The 19,330-nt window shown below is 45.7% G+C and overlaps 1 long non-coding RNA gene across 1 annotated transcript; it reads left to right on the top strand.

The window, feature by feature from the left end:
- Nucleotides 1-16,602: 16,602 nt before the first annotated feature.
- On the top strand, nucleotides 16,603-17,683 carry LOC111522089. The gene is made up of 2 exons (XR_002725157.1): nucleotides 16,603-16,739; nucleotides 17,202-17,683. It is a non-coding gene; the product is annotated as an uncharacterized LOC111522089 (long non-coding RNA).
- The last annotated feature ends 1,647 nt before the right edge of the window (nucleotides 17,684-19,330 follow it).

The raw sequence follows: 19,330 nt of genomic DNA on the forward strand, positions 1-19,330 counted from the left end.
GCAGAGGCCAGCACAGTGGCAGGTTACCAGCAGTGAGGTTGGGAAGTCAGCATTTCCCCAGGAGGGAAACAGACCTCCAGTCCCTGAAAACGGTCTTCTCTACTGGCTACTGCTAGTTGCCCGGGACTTCGTGTAAGGTCCTTTCACTGCATTGCCCACAGCCCCAAGTACAAATGTGTAAGAGGTGAATTCATTCTGTCCCATGTCACCGCTGCCCCCTGGGGAAGGGGGTAGTACTCAGGAAGAGAGGGATGACCTGGTCTCAAGACCACAAAACTCCATCCGACCCCAGTCTTAATGACACAGGTCTGGATTGGGTGGAGGGTCCTGTTCTCTACCCACAAACTCTACACTCACCCACCAACTGTGTCTTTCTCTGAGTTGTCAATGTGGGTGATGCATTAGGAACCACTGGGATCAGGGTCTTTAAATCCTTTGCCAATTCACCTGCCCCCAGGTACCCAGCTCTGTGCTTATGCTGGGGATGTTGACAGTCGAGGTTATCGCTGATTGTTTTCAGCCCATCTGACCCCTTTCTGCAGCTGTGGTGGTTCAGCATGCATCTGAGACTCTCAGGGCTTGTTACCTCCAAAGAGGAGGCTCTTGCCCTGGGGAAAGTGCTGCCAAGTTCCCTCTAAGTATCCCCCCTCTCTTTGCTTTCTCAGAAACACAGAGGGACAGCTGTGAATTAGATGAAATGATGAACTTCCCCCCCAGCATGTGCAGAACCTCCTTTCCTGCATAACATATAGGATAGGAAGAACTTGAGTCTAGAATGTTTTGGGGAAACACTTCTAGGTGCAGGAGAATGGAAAGAATGGTCTCGTCAACCCTTTTCTCAAAACAAGCAAAACGCTTCATCCTAGCACAGTGCACAGTGCACAGTGCTCGGGACATCCTGTACAGTGCTTGGGACAGTCTGACCTGGGCAAGCAATGAATACAATTCTGTGTTGCCTCAGGGCTGTTGTAACAGTTCAAGGACTGGTTTTTACCTCCTTGAAGCCCCTTATTTGCTATTTGCCAGAGTACAAGTCCTGATTTTCTTTTTTTGAGTCTCACTTTGTTGCCCAGGCTGGAGTGCAATGGTGCAATCTTGGCTCATAGCAACTTCTGCCTCTCAGGTTCAAGAGATTATCCTGCCTCAGCCTCCCAAGTAGCTGAGACTACAGGCGGGCACCACCACACCTGGCTAACTTTTGTATTATCAGTAGAGACGGGGTTTCGCCATTTTGGAGAGGCTGGTCTCCAACTCCTGACCTCAGGTGATCTGCCTGCCTCAGCCTCCCAAAGTGCTGGGATTATAGGTGTGAGCTACTGCGCCAGCTAACTCCTGATTTTCAGTAGCAGTTAGGTCCTGTAGGTTTTCCTTCTTTCTCGAGTGCAAGCACCTGGGAGGAGTGGGATTGAGGAGCATGCCCCGTTTCCCTTTCTCCTGCCCGGATGCTAAGGGCCAGAAGTGGGAGATTTAACTGGACCAAGGAAAGTCCTGAGTGTCCATGGAGCCTTCAGTTGTGAAGGCTCTGGAAGTTGCTCCTTAATTTTTATTTTATTTTTAAATTTTTTTTGAGATGGCGTTTCACTCTTGTTGCCCAGACTGGAGTGCAATGGCGAGATCTTGGCTCACTGGAACCTCCACCTCCCGGGTTCAAGTGATTCTCTTGCCTCAGCCTCCCAAGTAGCTGGGATTACAGGCTCCCACCACCATGCCCTGCTAATGTTTGTTTTTTTGGTAGAGACGGGGTTTCACCACGTTGGTCAGGCTGGTCTTGAACTCCTGACCGCAGGTGATTTGCCCACCTCGGCCTCCCAAAGTACTGGGATTACAGGCGTGAGTCACCGAGCCCAGCCACTGCTGCTTCATTTTTTAAAATAGGATGAAGTGCCCCCATGGGTAGCATTTTGGAAGTTCTCTATGGAGAGAGAAGTCAGTGAGTTCTGGATTTTATCCTTCCTCATTTTAACAACAACGACATCACCAACACCACCACCACCCACCACCGCCGCCGCCACCACCACCACCACCACTACCTGCTGACTGGTTGACTGGCTGGGCAGCCACCTCTCCCTCCTGAATTTCCCCTTCCCCAGATGTGCAGTGCTGCTGCTGACTTCCAAGGCAGCTCCTGTCGTTCGCAATGCAACCACAAGGTGTCAGGCTTACCTTGGCTATGTTAAACCCAGGACCCTTGCCACAGGGAGAGAGAAACGGTGGGGAGTTTGTAGTGGAAGCTCTTAGAGGAATGGCAGATGAAAACAGTACAGCAAAACAAACAGCCACAAATCAACCCGTGAAAATCCCACAACGGCATTCTGCCAATTCCGGATTTCTTCCGTTACTACTTTATTTCCCAAAATATATAATTACAGCAGGGTTGCCAAACTTCGGCCCGTGGGCTAATTGCTGCACACTGCTTGTTTTTTTTGCACTCTATAAGCTAAGAATAGTTTTTATATTTTTAAGTGGTAAATTAAAAAAAATTAGAAAGAATATTAAAATTTCTTGACACTTGAAAATGGTATGAAATTCAAATTTGTGTCCATCAAGTTTATTGGAATGCAGCCACAGCCGTTCATGTACGCATTCTTCGCTCTCAGGCTGTGAGGGAAGGGTTGAGTAAGCCTAAAATATTTACTATCTGGCTCTTTGCAGGAAAGTTTGCTGACTCCTGAATGTAAAATAGCATCAATTTGGATTCCTCAAATTTGGAATCTGGGATTACTTAAGCTCACTATATACCATTCTTACGGAATAAGAAGCTCAAAATAATTTCTTGCTCTGGATATGAAAAGGAAATTATATAAAAAATGAAAACATCTTTGTTTTGTCTTTAATTCTGTATCTAGTAGTTACATGTTATTTAATTCATCCTTAAATAATGAAAATATTTTTATGTTTATGGAGTCTTATACTATAGGCCTATTGTGATTTTCATGTTTTTAATCAACTTAAATTATTAGTGACTGGTTATTTCTTAGTTTATAACTAGAGTTTTATATGGTATATATGATACATTTTTAGTGTATATAAGTTCCAGTATTCTTTGGAATTCCAGACTCCTTAAAATGGGAAGAAACATTGGTGATCATCTAATCCACTGCCACTCACATTTTGAAGAGAAGAAACAGAAATTCAGAAGTTTCAGTGACTTACCCAAAATGACATAACTAGTGATGAATTGTTTTTTCCAAATTACTCTCGTATCCCCTACATGAAGATAAAAAAAATTGTTTTGCTTTAGAACTTCATTTGCAATTCGTACATTTTCATTCAAGTTTAGAGTTTACTATGGGCCTGGGCATTGTTCTGAGGATTTTTTTTAAATTTTGAGACGGAGTCTCCCTCTGTTGCCAGGCTGGAGTGCAATGGTGCGACCTGGGTTCACTGCAACCTCTGCCTCCCGGGTTCAAGTGATTCTCCTGCCTCAGCCTCCCGAGTAGCTGGGACTACAGGCATGCATCACCATGGCCAGCTAATTTTTGTATTTTTAGTAAAGACAGGGTTTCACCATATTGGCCAGGATGGTCTTAATCTCTTGACCTTGTGATCTGCCCACCTCAGCCTCCCAAAGTGCTGGGATTACAGGCGTGAGCCACTGCACCTGGCCGCACTTATTTTAATTTAATTTACTTTTCGTTCAGTCCTCAGTAATAATAGCTTCCATCTTTTGAGTGCTTGCCGTGCACTAGGCACTGTGCTGAGCAGCTCATTTAATCATCATGACAATCCTCTGACAAAGACATCTTACAGACAGGTAAAGAAATAGGTTTGAGAGGTTAGAGAACTTGCTTATGCTAATAAGCAGCAGAGACAGGATTCTTAACCAAGGTGGAATTCATAAACTGGGAATTAAATATAACAGTTTTCTGGTGAGATTGCGGTACACTCAATTAGTGTTCCTTTGAGTAGAACCAAGGATTGAATCATTGTATTACAAAGCTGGAAGAGACTCCAGGTGTTCATTGGGCCTGTTGTTGGAGATCTTGGGAGAATGGCACTGCTTTAAAAATCTCAAAGAAGGGAATAAACAGCTTCTCTCAAAAGCCTGTGCTAGCACTTAAATAAAAACAGAGTTCTTTCTTTCTAAATAAAGTAATACCATTTTTGCTACAATTCATGTCGATTTTTTGTAAGTTTGGCTATTGTGCAATGGCTGTGACTCCACATTGCCTGTAATAAAGGATTTCCTTGTCCTCATCTATCATATCACTGAGCACATGTCCCAGGCAGGCAATGTCTGATTTTTGGCATCACTTTTGTGCTGACAGTTGCCTTGTATTCCCTTTGGCATTCAGGTTTCTGTGATTGTCACCTGCATGTATGGAAGCGTTTCTGTGTGCTTAATTCTTCCTTAGTCCTAGATAGTCTTTCTTTTTGGAAACTTTAACATTTTTCAGTATTTCTAATTTTTTTTTTTTTTTTTTGAGATAGAGTCTCACTCTGTCACCGAGGCTGGAGTGCAGTGGCATGGTCTTGGCTCACAGCAATCTCCGCCTCCCAGGTTCAAGCAATTCTCCTGCCTCAGCCTCCTGAGTAGCTGGGATTATAGGCGCCCACCACTATGCCTGGCTAATTTTTGTAATTTTAGTTGAGATGGAGTCTCACCATGTTGACCAGGCTGGTCTTGAACTCCTGCCCTCGGCCTCCCAAAGTGCTAGGATTACAGATGTGAGTCAGCCACTATGCCTGGCTGGAAATCATTAAATCATATCCCTGAGGCCACTTTAAGTTCAATCTCCTGTAAAGTGCTAGCTACTCTGATTATTTTTCCTGCCATCATCTGGTGTTCACAGCCTCAATGGACATGCTCCCGATTCTGTGATCTATATCAGGGAAAACCAGATCTAGCAGAAACTCTACTGCAATATTGACATTGTCTTGCTTGCTAATAAGATTTTAATGGATTTTAATACACCGAGAAACAAATTCACAAACAATCCTTTCTGTTCCTGCCATTTGTATTTTTAGTGACTAACTGCCAAGTACCGGGTTCCCAAAGTTACAGAAGAGATGGTCCCTGTTCTCCCAAGATACAGTCTTGTGGAAGAGTCTAGCAAGGCACTCGTAAAAGGTTGCCTAAGATTCCATGTGTGATGCGTCCATGATTATAATCTGTGGTTACTGTAGTACCTGGCCAGTAAGAGTTACCTGCACATTTTAATATTATATGCAGTAACAATTGCCACCGTGAGAACCGAGACATAGGTTATGCCTAGCTCACCACATGATGGCCAGAAGGTGGCACTGTTGGAACTTTCTGTCTCTCGCTCGCTCGGTCTCTGTCTCACAACTTTCTAAAAAATTAGGCATCACTACCGTGTCATGCCAGTCTAGAACAACAGTCCTTCAACATTGTTCGAAAAATCTAAGCACACAGCAATTTCTCATAGCCAATCACCGGAGCCAGTTGAAGGAGGCGCTGTCCTGTGCCTTTGTTTACCGTGAGTCGTGCGTCTTTCCTTCCTATTCTTCTTTCTTCACTTTGATTTCTGCTCTTCATGACACCAGTGTCTCTAATTATTTCACAGGCTAGGAGAGCTGACAAAGCTGAGATGTCTCCAGGGCCGGGGACCACCTTAATCATAAGGACGGCTTGCTTTCTGTACACCCCAATTAATGAATGCAAACGCACGTTTCTCCCAAATCTTCACTATTGATTCTAACCAGCAGGTGGGAGTCTTGGCATATTTACCTTTTATAAGTCCTGTAAGAAGAGGGTCTGAAAACTCCCTCAACAATGGATCTCACTAGCTACTTCACCGCTTCTGAGTTTTTATATAATATGTGTAAATGTATTATGCAAACTTGCAAAACTACACCCATTTATCTTTGTTTCAGAAGGAAAGAAAAGAGAAATGCAGGAAAGGAGCCAGGATCTTCAGGATCTGGGGTGATTTCTCTGAGCAGATAAGCTGCTTATTGAAAGTCATTGTAACAAGTCCCAATATAAGTCCCATTGTAACAAGTCCCTTTTACGAGGGACTTGTAAAAACTACCCAGTTCTTGTAAATGTGCTTACAATGCTTTAGAGTTGAAGTGCTGAGAAGCCTACTTGGCAGGCAGTAGGCATGTTTATTTTTTTTCTGTCATCGTCATCGTCATCCTTACCTCATCAGATATATTCCCATCTGGTCTGGCGGAATAGTGGCAAAATATTTAAAATGTATCTTGTCACCTTTCCCCTCACCCTCAGGGTCTCTCCTTTTAAAATCACCTAGGACTCTCCTCTGACCTGCTGTTCTCATGAACAGGGGGGAGCCAATAAGCCATGAACACTTTGTTTTGATAGCAAATACTACTAGAAAAGTTTGAATTTTAAGAGACTCGAGGAAAGGGAAGCAAAATAAATAAACGACTAATAGTAGAATTTCAGACATTGTGGCTCTAGCATCAGGGAGCAATCTGGGGGCCAGTGACACATGCCAGGGCCCCTAAGTAACTATGCTACCTGTCCCTCCTGCATCGCTGCAGAACTTTGCACCGGGAGGTATTTCCCATTCCTGGAAGTGTTTAAGCAATGACACGAGCGCCTGCAGGGTGATAAAATAGAATTCCTGGACTGGGCAGGAGATTATAGGACCTTGAAGGACCCATCCCTTCTAATTTAAAAATATTCTTTAAAATTTAAAAAAAATTAAAATTTTTTCTTGATTTAAAGAAAAGGTCTTGCTGTGTTGCTCTGGCTGGTCTTGAGTTCCTAGGCTCAAGTGACCCTCCTGCCTCAGCCTACAGACACTGGGAGTAGCTGGGACTACAGGCACATGCCACCTTGCTGGGCCTAATTTTCAAATGGTCTTGAGCAATGGAGGATTATTTGGATTCTGGGTAAGAAACACAGAGTTTTGTTTTTGTTTTGACTTTTAGATATCTATGCCCAGTGCAAATTGTGCAGCTATCTGTTGATCCTGCTTCCTGAGGTTATAGGAGTTCTTTCTTTTTGTCAGAACATTCTCTCTGGCAGGCCGCTCTGTCTGGAGTCTCCTCATGCTCATTGGCATTAGAGAACTTTAAAGAGAGACATAGACAGTAGAGGGGAATGGGACCTAGGAGATCCCTGTCTCTAACCTCTTTCTTTTCTGATGGGGAAACTGAGACCTATTTGGTCAAATGTCATTTGACCAAAGTCACACAGCTGGTCGGCAGGAGATTCAGGGCCAGAATGTAGGTTCTCCTCCACTGTTCTCTTTATGTCACATTGAATGCCACTGTCTCCTGAAGAGCAGGATCTGGGCACGACATGACCAAGTCCTGGGGTTGTCTGGAGGCAGGGCTGACAGTTCAATCTGGGTCCATGGAGCGGGGTGGGACGTGCTGATACAGCTCAGCGTCCTCCCTAACCCAGTGGACCATGTGATCTTCATTCAGACTGCTCTCTTTTGGGATGTTTGGTTTTTTTTTCTTCATGAAAACAGCCTTCTATCATGGAGGAATTCAAAATGTCTATAATTTAGCCATATTTAGTGACTTACAAAGGAGTGTTTTACCCTGTGTAAAACTATCTAAGCATGTGAAGGTGTCCTCTGATTCCCTCAAAAGATGATGCTGAAAGTAAGAAGGCTGAGGACTTAGGAAGAGAGTGAGGTTTAGAGCAGCCACGTGATGGGAGAGGAAGAGGGAGAGGGTGGGGATACATGTTGCCTTGTGCACTGACATGGAAAGCATTTTAATTAGCATGGAAGCGTCAAATGTTGAACGCTTTTTTTTCACAGCTTGCCTCGTGTGTATGTATGGACACCGACTCACATCCAAAGCTGCCCACCCACCTACACACACGTGCACACACACGTATTTTGGTGGTGCTGGGAGAAGTGGTACACCTTTCTGTTTCTCCTCTGTCTCGTTTTTCCTCTTTTGCTCCCATCTCTGGGCTCCCATCCTACTCTTCTCCTTGGACTTTACCAGATTTTCTTCTTTCCTCCTGTCCTTCCTCAGCTCCCCATTCCCTGTATCTTCACTTTCAGTAAGTAATTCCATTAACCTACTCTGTGCCACAAATGGTGCGACACACCAGAGGCAAAGAAATGCAAAAGGTAGTTCCCGTGTTCTGATCACCTCCTTCATCGAGACAGCTCCCTGTCTGGCGAAAGAAAAAGTTAAATAGCCACATAAATATAATGTAATGCTGCAAGCACAAGAATAAAGCTGTAGCCACAAAACGTGGTACACAGAGTAGTAGTTCACAGACATCTGTTGTTGGAAGTAACACATTATGAAAACCCAGAGAAAGTAGTGATAGTTGTGTTTTGATGGGCAGGCAGCAGGTTGGGAAGGATTCCATCTGAGTGACATTTTTGTTGGACTTTAATGAATGAGTAGGAGTTCACCAGGCATTGGAGGGAGAAAATCCACACACACACACAGACACACACACAGACACACACACACAGACACACAAACACACACGAAGACATTAAAGAGTCTGCCATGTTTGAGAAAGTGAGGAGTTCCCTGAGTCTGCGGTGTAAGGGGCCGCTGAGGCATGGCAGGACTTGGAGCTGGAACAGTGAGCAGGGCCGGTATGTGAAGGGGTGTATTCATCACCTTGGGGACTTCGGGCTTTCTCCCAGAGGGCAGTGCAGATTCACTGAAGCCTTGTACTCAGGGAAGTGACATGACCGTATTTGTCTTTGGAAAGACAGCTCTAGCAATTATGTAGAGTCAGGATTGCATTAGTGGAGAGATTGGATAATGGAGACCTGTCGGGACATGACTTCAGGAGATGGCGGGAGCCTGAGTTAAGAAGTGGCAGCAGGGAGGAACGCGGGGGCCACGGAGAGAGAGATGAGTCTGCCTAGTGGAGGCCTGAGGTGAAGACAGATTCCACTGGCCTAGTTGGGAAAACAGCCGGGAAGAGGTGTAGGTGGACATGTGCATTGCTTTGGGTGTGTGCGTGGGGGAGGAAGAAGTCTGGGTACAATTTTGAAAGAGGAAAACAAAAACAATCCCAAATTTCACAAATATTCATACAGCTATGTGCCTGCCTTTCTTTCTTTCTTTTCTTTCTTTTATTTCTCTTTCTTTCTTTCTTTTCTTTCTTTTATTTCTCTCTTTCTTTCTTTCTTCCTTCCTTCCTTTCTTCCTTTCTTTCCTTCCTTCCTTCCTCTCTCTCTTTCTCCCTTTCTCTCTTTCCCTTCCTTCCTTCCTTCCTCCCTTCCCTTCCCCTCTTTCTTTTCTTTTCTTTCTTTCTTTCTTTCCTTCCTTCCTTCTTTTTTCTTTCTTTCTTCCCTCCCTTCCTTCCTTCCTCCCTTCCCTTCCCCTCTCTTTCCTTCCTTCCTTCCTTCCTTCCTTCCTTCCTTCCTTCCTTCCTTCCTTCCTTTCTTTTTCTTTCTTTCCTTCCTTCCTTCCTTCCTTCCTTCCTTCTTTTTTCTTTCTTTCTTCCCTCCCTCCCTCCCTCCCTTCCTTCCTTCCTTCTTTTTCTTTCTTTTTTCTTATGGAGTCTCGCTCCGTCGCCAGGCTGAAGTGCAGTGGTGTGATCTTGACTCACTTCAACCTCTGCCTCCCGGGTTCAAGCAATTCTCCTGCCTCAGCTTCCCGAGTAACTGGGACTACAGGTCTGTGCCACCACGCCCAGCTAAATTTTATATTTTTAGTAGCTGCAGGGTTTCAGCATGTTGGCCAGGCTGGTCTTGGACCCCTGACCTCAAGTGATCCACCTGCCTTGGCCTCCCAAAGTGCTGGGATTATAGGGGTGAGTCACCACATCCGGCCGAGCAATGTGCTTTCACTTCCACTTCAACTGCACACGTCTGCACTTGACTCCCAAATCTGCCTTTCTGGCCCCCATCACTGCCTGAGCTTCATCACACGTATGTATTGCCACCTTGATATCCAGAGGGTCCTTACCTAGCCTGAAACAGACTTTTCCCCTATTCCTCCATTTCTCTTCTTTTCCACATTTCCTAGAGCACAGGTGACATCTGCCTGTCAGTTACCCTTCTTGCTGCCCCCTCTCCCTCCACAGCTAGGGCCTTTCCAGAAGCAGGAAGCACTCCTGGTTTTCCTTTGCTGATTGCAGTGACTTTTACCCAGTTGGGTTCTGTGGTCAAGTGTCTTCCAGTTGGCCTGTTGGCTGATTCAAAATGTCAAGGTGGGAGGTACCGATGTGAAGGAGGAGGTTCCTGGCTAGTTCAGGGAGAAAAAGGAGCGGGAGGGTGGAATCTTCATTTGGAGTGACTTGACTTTTGGAGTCTCACCAACCACAGCTTGAAAGCATTGGGCAAGTTGCTGGGCCGCTCTTGCCAGCTTGGCTAAGAAGTGACATTACTGGATCCTATCACCTCTTGGCTCTCAACGATGACAAGAGAGGCTGCACAGAGGTGCAGAGAGGAGAGAGTGAGGGGAAGCATGACGTGGAAGGCCTTTATGGAGGAGATGATATCTGTTTCCTCAGTGGAGCATTGGGGAACCCATGGTGGGAGAACAGTAGGGTCTGCTGGGCGCCTCAGGCTCTGCTCTGGGAACTGTGTGCAGGTGGGAGGTGGGCCTGAGCTAGGGCAGCCGGAAGCAGCTTTTCTTCTATGACTGGCCAGGCTCAAACACTAGTTTTATGTTCTTCTTTAGTTAAATACCAGAGTTGTGTGCCCTTTAATTTCCAATGTCCTTGAGGATCAGAGAAAACTCACATCTATAAGCCTCGTGCATATCAGCTTCCTGGAGGCTCAGTTGTAAATTGTACCTGCCTCTTGGGCCCATGCCGTCTCGTTGACTGTCCGTGATGCTCACTCCCATTGCCTACTCACCTCCCACTTCTAGAGTGAAACACATTCCATCTGAAGTGAGATGATGTGCATTGACCATTAGTAAAAGAGAGGGCCAGATGAGCTAAGCATTCCACACAACATGTTTTTTTTTTGAGGTGGAGTCTCGCTCTGTCGCCCAGGCTGGAGTGCAGTGGCGCAATCTCGGCTCACTGCAAGCTCCGCCTCCCAGGTTCATGCCATTTTCCTGCCTCAGCCTCTTGAGTAGCTGGGACTATAGGTGCCCACCACTGCGTCTGGCTAATTTTTTGTATTTTTAGTAGACACGGGGTTTCACCGTGTTAGCCAGGATGGTCTGGATCTCCTGACCTTGTGATCTGTCTGCCTCAGCCTCCCAAAGTGTTGGGATTACAGGCGTGAGCCACTGCACCCGGCCCCACACAACATTTCTAAATGAGATGCCAGATGAAACATTTGAGGTTGAGAGCTTGCTAAATGGAAGTTCTCCCATCCTGGCTCTGTTGGGCTCAGAAAGAAGACTGGTGGATGAGAGCAGGGTGAGTACACGAAATCCATTGCTGTGCATGCACTTTTTATCAGCTTCTTTCACCTTAGGATAAATGAAGACACTGGCAGCAAATTTTGAGAGACGGGAGTGAGGATGCATGAGAAGAATTAGAGAGAGCAGCAGAAAGCATGGCATCAGGGAGGCCAGACAGGGACTGGAGAGGGTACAGGGGAGAGGGGCGTGCTGGGGGAGAGAATTGACAGTAGGGTGTAAACCACAAGGGGCTGCTGCCTCTGGGTTTCCACAGGCTACTTGCCTACCCCCTAAATTCACCTAGATGAAGAAAGTAAGAGTCTGCAGCTCCCCTCAGTTTTTCTTGGCGGAACAAATCAAATAAATTGCAGGCTCCTGCAATAGGAACTGTATCATACTTTCTGATTACAAGAGTCCTAAATAATGTTATTCACTCTGTGGGCTTGATGTGTCATTACTAATGATAATGAGACTATTCTTTCTCTTCTGTAAGTAGGGGATTCAAAACTCCAGGAAGCATTTAACCAGCACCCCAAAATAAAGCAACCTCAAATAGGGCTGGGACTGGTCCCTGGTTTGCTGACCTGCAATTCTGGCAGTGAGTTAGACTGATCCTTGCTCTTGACCTCTCAGTCATATAAGGGCTGGTATGTTAGGCTCAGGTCCTGGCATGGTCTTTTTGATTTTCAGGTATTTTCACAACTTACTTCTAGTGGGAGAAGAAACTTTTCCTCCTCTTCGGGCATGGGCAGGTCTTTCTTTCTTTTTTTTTTTATATTATACTTTAAGTTCTAGGGTACATGTGCACAACGTGCAGATTTGTTAAATATGTATACTTGTGCCATGTTGGTGTGCTGCACCCATCAACTCGTCAGCACCCATCAACTCGTCATTTACATCAGGTATAACTCCCAATGCCATCCCTCCCCATAATAGGCCCTGGTGTGTGATGTTCCCCTTCCGGAGTCCAAGTGATCTCATTGTTCAATTCCCACCTATGAGTGAGAACGTGTGGTGTTTGCAATAGTTTGCTGAGAATGATGGTTTCCAGCTGCATCCATGTCCCTACAAAGGACACTAACTCATCCTTTTTTATGGCTGCATAGTATTCCATGATGTATATGTGCCACATTTTCTTAATCCAGTCTGTCACTGATGGACATTTGGGTTGATTCCAAGTCTTTGCTATTGTGAATAGTGCCACAATAAACATACGTGTGCATGTGTCTTTATAGCAGCATGATTTATAATCCTTTGGGTATATACCCAGTAATGGGATGGCTGGGTCATATGGTATTTTTAGTTCTAGATCCTTGAGGAATTGCCATACTGTTTTCCACAATGGTTGAACCAGTTTACAGTCCCACCAACAGCGTAAAGTGTTCCTATTTCTCCACATCCTCTCCAACACCTGTTGTTTCCTGACTTTTTAATGATTGCCATTCTAACTGATGTGAGATGGTATCTCATTGTGGTTTTGATTTGCATTTCTCTGATGGCCAGTGATGACGAACATTTTTTCATGTGTCTGTTTTTCATGTATGCATGTCTTCTTTTGAGAAATGTCTGTTCATATCCTTTGCCCACTTTCTGATGGGGTTCTTTGTTTTTTTCTCGTAAATTTGTTTGAGTTCTTTATAGGTTCTGGATATTAGCCCTTTGTCAGATGAGTAGATTGCAAAAATTTTCTCCCATTCTGTAGGTTGCCTGTTCACTCTGATGGTAGTTTCTTTTGCTGTGTAGAAGCTCTTTAGTTTAATTAGATCCCATTTGTCAATTTTGGCTTTTGTTGATGGGCAGGTCTTTCTAAGCCTCTAGGAGTTAAAGAACAAAATTCCGAGAGGCTGCAAATCTCCCAAAATTGTGGGCAGAATTTCATATGTCCATGTGCCTGGGTGTTTGTCAGGGATGAGGTTTCACAATGTTTGTGGCATTCTCCAAGGACCCAGATGGTTAAGGATGGCTGCATTAGAGCCCAAGTGATCTATGTTGATATCCAGTGAGTTGAGTTCCTTTAGTGTCTGTATTAGTCTGTTCTCTCATTGCTATAAAGAAATACCTGAGACTGGGTAATTTATAAAGAAAAAGAGGTTTAATTGGCTCATGGCTCCACAGAACGTACAGGAAGTATGATGCTGGCATCTGCTTCGCTTCTGGGGAGGCCTCAGAAAACTTACACTCATGGTGGAATGTGAAAGGGAAGCACATACATCATGTGGCCAGAGCAGGAGCAAGAGAGAGAGAAGAGGGAGGTGCCAGGCACTTTTAAACAACCAGATCTCACAGGAACTCACTCACTATCACAAGATCAGCATCACCTGGGAAATCCGCCCGCATGGTTCGATCACCTCCTGCCAGGCCCCACCTGCAACATTGGGAATTACAATTTGACGTGAGATTTGGGTGGGGACACAGATCCAAACCATATCCATGCCATAGTGCACAGGCAGCAAAGCAAAAATGAATGCAGTGGGAAGAATGCTCCATTGGTGTTTTCTGTGGCTTCTTGTTGATGCTCCAAAGACAGTGGGCCAAGTCACTTTAGGGCCATTAAGCTAACTGTTGACCCACAGTAGGCTCAGCTTAAAGGCAACTCATTGGATTCTCATGAATTCTATTTCAACTAGCTTGTGAGCATGTGTTCGAGGAGTGTGAGGAGTATGTGTATGGGAGGAAAATGGGGAAGAGCTGAGTGTGGCTGGAAGTGTATGATACTGGGGTGCACCCATGGTATGAGTCAGAATGGGAAAATGAAAATGGAAAAAGGATGGTCTTACCAGAAGAAAGGCAGCTGAGGTCAGAGGAGTCAACAGGGCTGGAATTTAACAGGGGAGGAGTGTTTCAGTCATACATCTGCTGCTCAGTGATGAGGTGATCTTTGTCGAGTCACTCAAACTCTGAGTCTTAGTTCTTCTTACTCAAAAAGGAGATGTTAATAACTCCTGTCCCATCGCTCCCCTCTGCAAGTAGTTTTGTAAGGATGGAATGATAATTATCAACTTATTTACCAATCATATGGTATTTTGTATATGTCAAGTATTTTTATTAGGAGGGAGGATGAGCTAACGGAAGAAACCATGCTACCTGGGAGAGCAATGAATTTCGTACTGGGCCCTCATCTGGCATGCAGGAGCCTGGAGGTGGTCCTTTGCTGGAGATGGGGCGGGGGCCTGAGGCTCAAGGTCAGGCTCAATCTTGAAGCTACTCTTTGTTGATGGTGGTGGGAAAAGGGGTATACTAGGAAGAGTAGAGGAGATAGAAGCTTTTTGGCAGGAAAAACTAATTGCTTTCTAAATCCCTAGACAGGAGTTGAGGATTTAGCATCCATCTCATCTCCATTTTAGGCATTCTCCTTCAACCAGCCTAAAGGCTAAAGGTGCAGCTATACACAGAATAGCCAAGAGTTCCCGAGTAATTTGCACTGGGGCGTGTGTGTAAATCGATACAATAAATGATTGAATCAGGGAGCCTGAGATTTGAGGGGGGGTGGTGGCTGTTATTTAAGACTGCCTAAGGGGGATTCAGGGTGAAAGGAGGCAGCCTGGAACTATTGTTTGTTGAGTTTGTCCAAGCCAAATCAAGACTCTTTGCTCTAATTCCTAGCATCCAAGAGAACAAATACAGGAATTAGCACCGGAGAGACTTCTACTTAAACGCTTAGCCCCAGAGTCAAAAACAGAGTGGGTGGCTGAGAGGGAAAAAACAGAGTTAAATATTTCCTCTGAGTAATGAAGAATGAACCCAGGCCAGGGCTATAATTCATGGGGCCTTAGATGAATCTCCAGCTGCTTCAGCCGTCTCTGCATCTGGGAGAAGACTAGCCAAGAGCTCCAGCAGTTGTGGGAGCCAGTGGATGATGGCAGCTCAGTCATTTAACACTCACTGGGCCTTCCAGGGGGCTTCCTGAAGCCTGTGCCTTTCTATACTTTGCCTGCTTTGCCCACCTCGGTGGCACAGATTCCAAGAGGAGCAGATTAAACACATCTGGGATTTTTAGGGATCTTTGGTAAAGAATGATTAAGTCCTAAAGCTCAAAACATGATAAATTTGTACATCTGTTTTCATGCTGCTGTGTAAAACCCGATTTAAGTCCTAACATGGTAGGCCAATGATTTAGAATAGCTAATCAGGGGAATTGGGAGACTCTGCTAAGTCATTTCCCTGCCCAGTAAAATCTTGCCTAGATCATAGTGCTTGTTCCTCCACCCCGGTTTTCTCCTTAATTATTTTCTCCTGTTTTGAAGAGATCCTCCAGGATGCCCAATTTCACAGGTAGGCAGAAGTGATCCTTGGTCCAGATGATGGTGGGTAATCAGGATCTGGAAGAAGTGAAATCCGCCGGGCATGATGGCTCACGCCTGTAATCCCAGCACTTTGGGAGGCCAAGATGGGTGGATCACAAGGTTAGGAGTTCGAGACCTGCCTGGCCAAGATGGTAAAACCCCGTCTCCACTAAAAATACAAAAATTAGTTGGGCATGGTGATGGGCACCTGTAATCCCAGCTACTTGAGAGGCTGAGGCAGAAGAATCGCTTGAACCTGGGAGGCGGAGCTTGCAGTGAGCCGAGATTGCGCCACTGCACTCTAGCCTGGGTGACAGAGCAAGACTCCATCTCAAAAAAAAAAAAAAAAAAAAGAAGTGAAATCCAAACCTAATCCTTGTGGCTGCCTCCTTCTGGCCTCAGTGAGTTACCTTTTTGGGCTGATCTTCTGCCTGGAACCTGCTGCATCCAGCTGGCTCGACCAGGAAGTTAACACTTCCTCTGGGGACTGTCGTGGAGACTGGTCTCATAGGAAAGGAAGCCCTGCTCTTGATGAGTTTCCAGGCAGGTGTGGCTGCAGCCCAGTCTCGGGAAAAGGGATGAACACACAATTAGCAAAGGGCAAGCAAGTTCAAATGGACTCTGCCTATGCTGGAAATGGAATGCATATATGCCAGAGGAACTAACAACAAAAGAGCAACCAGAGCCGTGTGAGTTAAATCAAGGGGCTTCCTATTGGAGGTGAGGGTTATATAGACAGGCCTGGATGAGGCTGAGAGGGCACTCTGTATGGGAGGAAAGGCTCACATAAATATGCATGCTGGAAGAACAGCTTCTGATCAGGAGCACTCAAGCTAATGAATTTAGCTAGGGCCAGGCTTTCAGATGAAGAAGGGGGCTGTACTTGGGCTGAGACCTGGAGGCTGTGAAGAGGCCAGCCTAGTTGGTGACGGACAGAAAGGCCAAGTTGGGGGTCTTAGATCTGACAGACGGGCCAGGCCCCCAGTCGTTCTCTGGGGGAAGAGCTGCTTTTTTTTTTTTTTTTCTTTTCATTTTCATACCTTGACAGGCAGTTGCTTTTTATTTCCTGAGGATCTTAAGATCACGGAGGGCAGGAGAAGTGAAGAAGTGAGAACTCCATGGCGCTTGTGGAGTCCTACTATGGAAGTGGGACTTGGAGCCAGTGTGGAAATTCCCGAGCAGAACTGGGAGAGGACACGCCCCAGAAAACTTCAGAAGGTGATGACAGCAATCAGCGTGGGGGGCCTAGTAGAGACTGGTAGCGCTAGGAGTAGTAATAATAATAGCACATAGGAATAATAGCAGTACTATTAGGTAATATTTAAGATACTTTTAAAATATACCAACCATTGCCAAACACTTTGGAAGTATAATATTAACTCATTTAGTCCAGGAGGTGGGTAGAATTCATATCCCCATTTTAATAATGAGAAAAGTGAGGCTTAGGGAGATAGAGCAATTTACCCAAGACTGCACAGCTAAGATCTGGTGGAGGCATGCACACAAGGCCCTCTGACCATGGGCTCTTAACCACTGTGCTATGTTCCCTTCCACAGGCCTCAATCAGTCCTGTAATATTTGACCTGGTTGTTATCTTAGGTATTATCTAGACCACAGATTTCAGATGCAGTCCTCTGGCTGAAGACCTCTGAGCTAGGATAACCGCTTCTGTTTTGACAGATGAGTCAGAGAATCAGATCAGTGATGGAAGTGGAGTGCCAATCCTGAGTCTCACCTCTACTCACGTGCTCAACATATCCCTAGATCCTCAATTCCCTGGCAAAGGTGATTAGATGGAACCACAGACTTCCAAGAGGGGACAGTCAAGCATTAAATACGAGAATGCACATATAACTCTTGGTGCAATGTTTAGCACATACTAAGCCTGCAATACATGCTCATGCCCTTGAACAAATCCACATGGCCAGTTTCTGTGCTCAGGGGTGAGAACAGCTGGGCTGTGATTGGGGCAGGAGGAGCAATAGGTGAGGAGGGGCTTCCTCTCTCCAGGCCTGCCATCTTGACTGACATGCTGCAGCCCTTGCCAAAATCCATGGGTCAGAATGAAAGTAAAATGTCGTTGGAAACCTTGCAATCCACCATTAAAACTGCGGGGTGTAGTAAAACAATTGCTTGCCCCAAATGAATGACTTATCCTTGCTGTTGGTTGTCTGCGTTTCTCTTTAATTATAGGCCCTCTTTGAACGCTCAAACACACAGGGCCTTTGTAAACTTGAACTCCCTCTCTCACACACATTCCTCCCATACACATACACTCCCTTTCATTTACAGAGTATAAACACCCATCTCACTCATTCACATAATGAATTTCAGCTCCTTGCGTCCCAATCAAGGAGAGGCCTCACTAGAACTATGGGCATCTGAGCCATCTTCACGTTCCAAGGCCCCAGGGGGCGTTTCCAAGAGTGGATCCTTTATGGGCAGAAGATAATGGGCAAAAAGTGCTCTTCACTGATGGACTAGTCCCAGCCTTTTCTCTCCTTGGACAATAGAGTTGTTTACTTGAACAGCCACTTCCCTAAAAAAATTCCAAAATTCTCCCACATCATCCCCTTTATGCTTGAAATCATCACATACTCCCTTCTTTGTCCTCCCCTCTTGCAAACTCAACTCAGAGCCCTTTGGCTCCAGAAAGATTTTCTAGGTATCAGGAGATTCTAGCAAAGCCTCCCTCCTCTCCTTGCCTTTCTTCCTTGTCAGAGAAAGAAGTCGATTCTGCGGAGAGGTAAGAAGGATCTTGAGGTCTGGAGCCTGAAAGGCTTCTGGGGCTGTTCTCCAAACTGGAAGGTAACATAAGGTGTGACTGTATCTTCTCCACCTGATACCGACTCGGCCTCCTATGCCTGTCCCCAGGCCAGGGTTTGGTCAAGGGTCAAATGAGATAATTTCATGGAGGAAGCCTGGCCCAATTTTTCTACTGTCTGCTGGAAGACAGTCTGTTCCTCTTGCACCTGCAGCCCCAGCACCTGATCTCCACATCCCCGCCAGGCAGGTGTAACGGGGGCTCATCTCCCTGCCCCCAACCCCAGCTCTGATTTGCTTATTCAGGTGGTGTAATTACTTCTACCAGAACCTATTTCGAGCCACTGTGATGTCCCTGACTGGGGAGATGCAGGGCAGCATGCCATTTAATATTTCCCTCACATTTTCACCCCGCTCTGCTCTCTTTTCTGGGAGTTGCTGGCTGTCTCAGAGGGTTGGTGGTTCTGGTGGCTCAAGACCATAGGTAATTATGAAATACTTAGGAAGTGATGGGTTTTGAGTATTTATTACCTTTTACAAATGTACTTTGTGGCCAGGCATGGTGGCTCACGCCTGTAGTCCCAGCATAGGGAGGGTGAGGTGGGTGGATTGCTTGAGCTCAGGAGTTCAAGACCAGCCTGGGTAACATGGCGAAAGCCAGTCTCTACCAAAAATACACACACACACACACACACACACACACACACACACACACACACAATTGCCCTGGCGTGGTGTCGTGTGTCTGTGGTTGCAGTTTCTCAGGAGACTGAGGTTGGAGGTAGGAGACCCAGGTAGGAGGATCACCTGAGGTCGGGAGTTCGAGACCAGCCTGACCAACATGGAGAAACCCTGTCTTTACTAAAAACACAAAATTAGCTGGGCGTGGTGGTGCATGCCTGTAATTCCAGCTACTTGGGAGGCTGAGGCAGGAGAATGACTTGAACCTGGAAGGCGGAGGTTGCAGTGAGCCGAGATTGCGCCATTGCACTCCAGCCTGGGCAACAAGAGCAAAACTCCGTTTCAAAAAAAAAAAAAAAAAAAAA

This window comes from Piliocolobus tephrosceles, chromosome 13, assembly GCF_002776525.5.
Source record: "Piliocolobus tephrosceles isolate RC106 chromosome 13, ASM277652v3, whole genome shotgun sequence".
Taxonomy (NCBI): Eukaryota; Metazoa; Chordata; class Mammalia; order Primates; family Cercopithecidae; genus Piliocolobus; species Piliocolobus tephrosceles.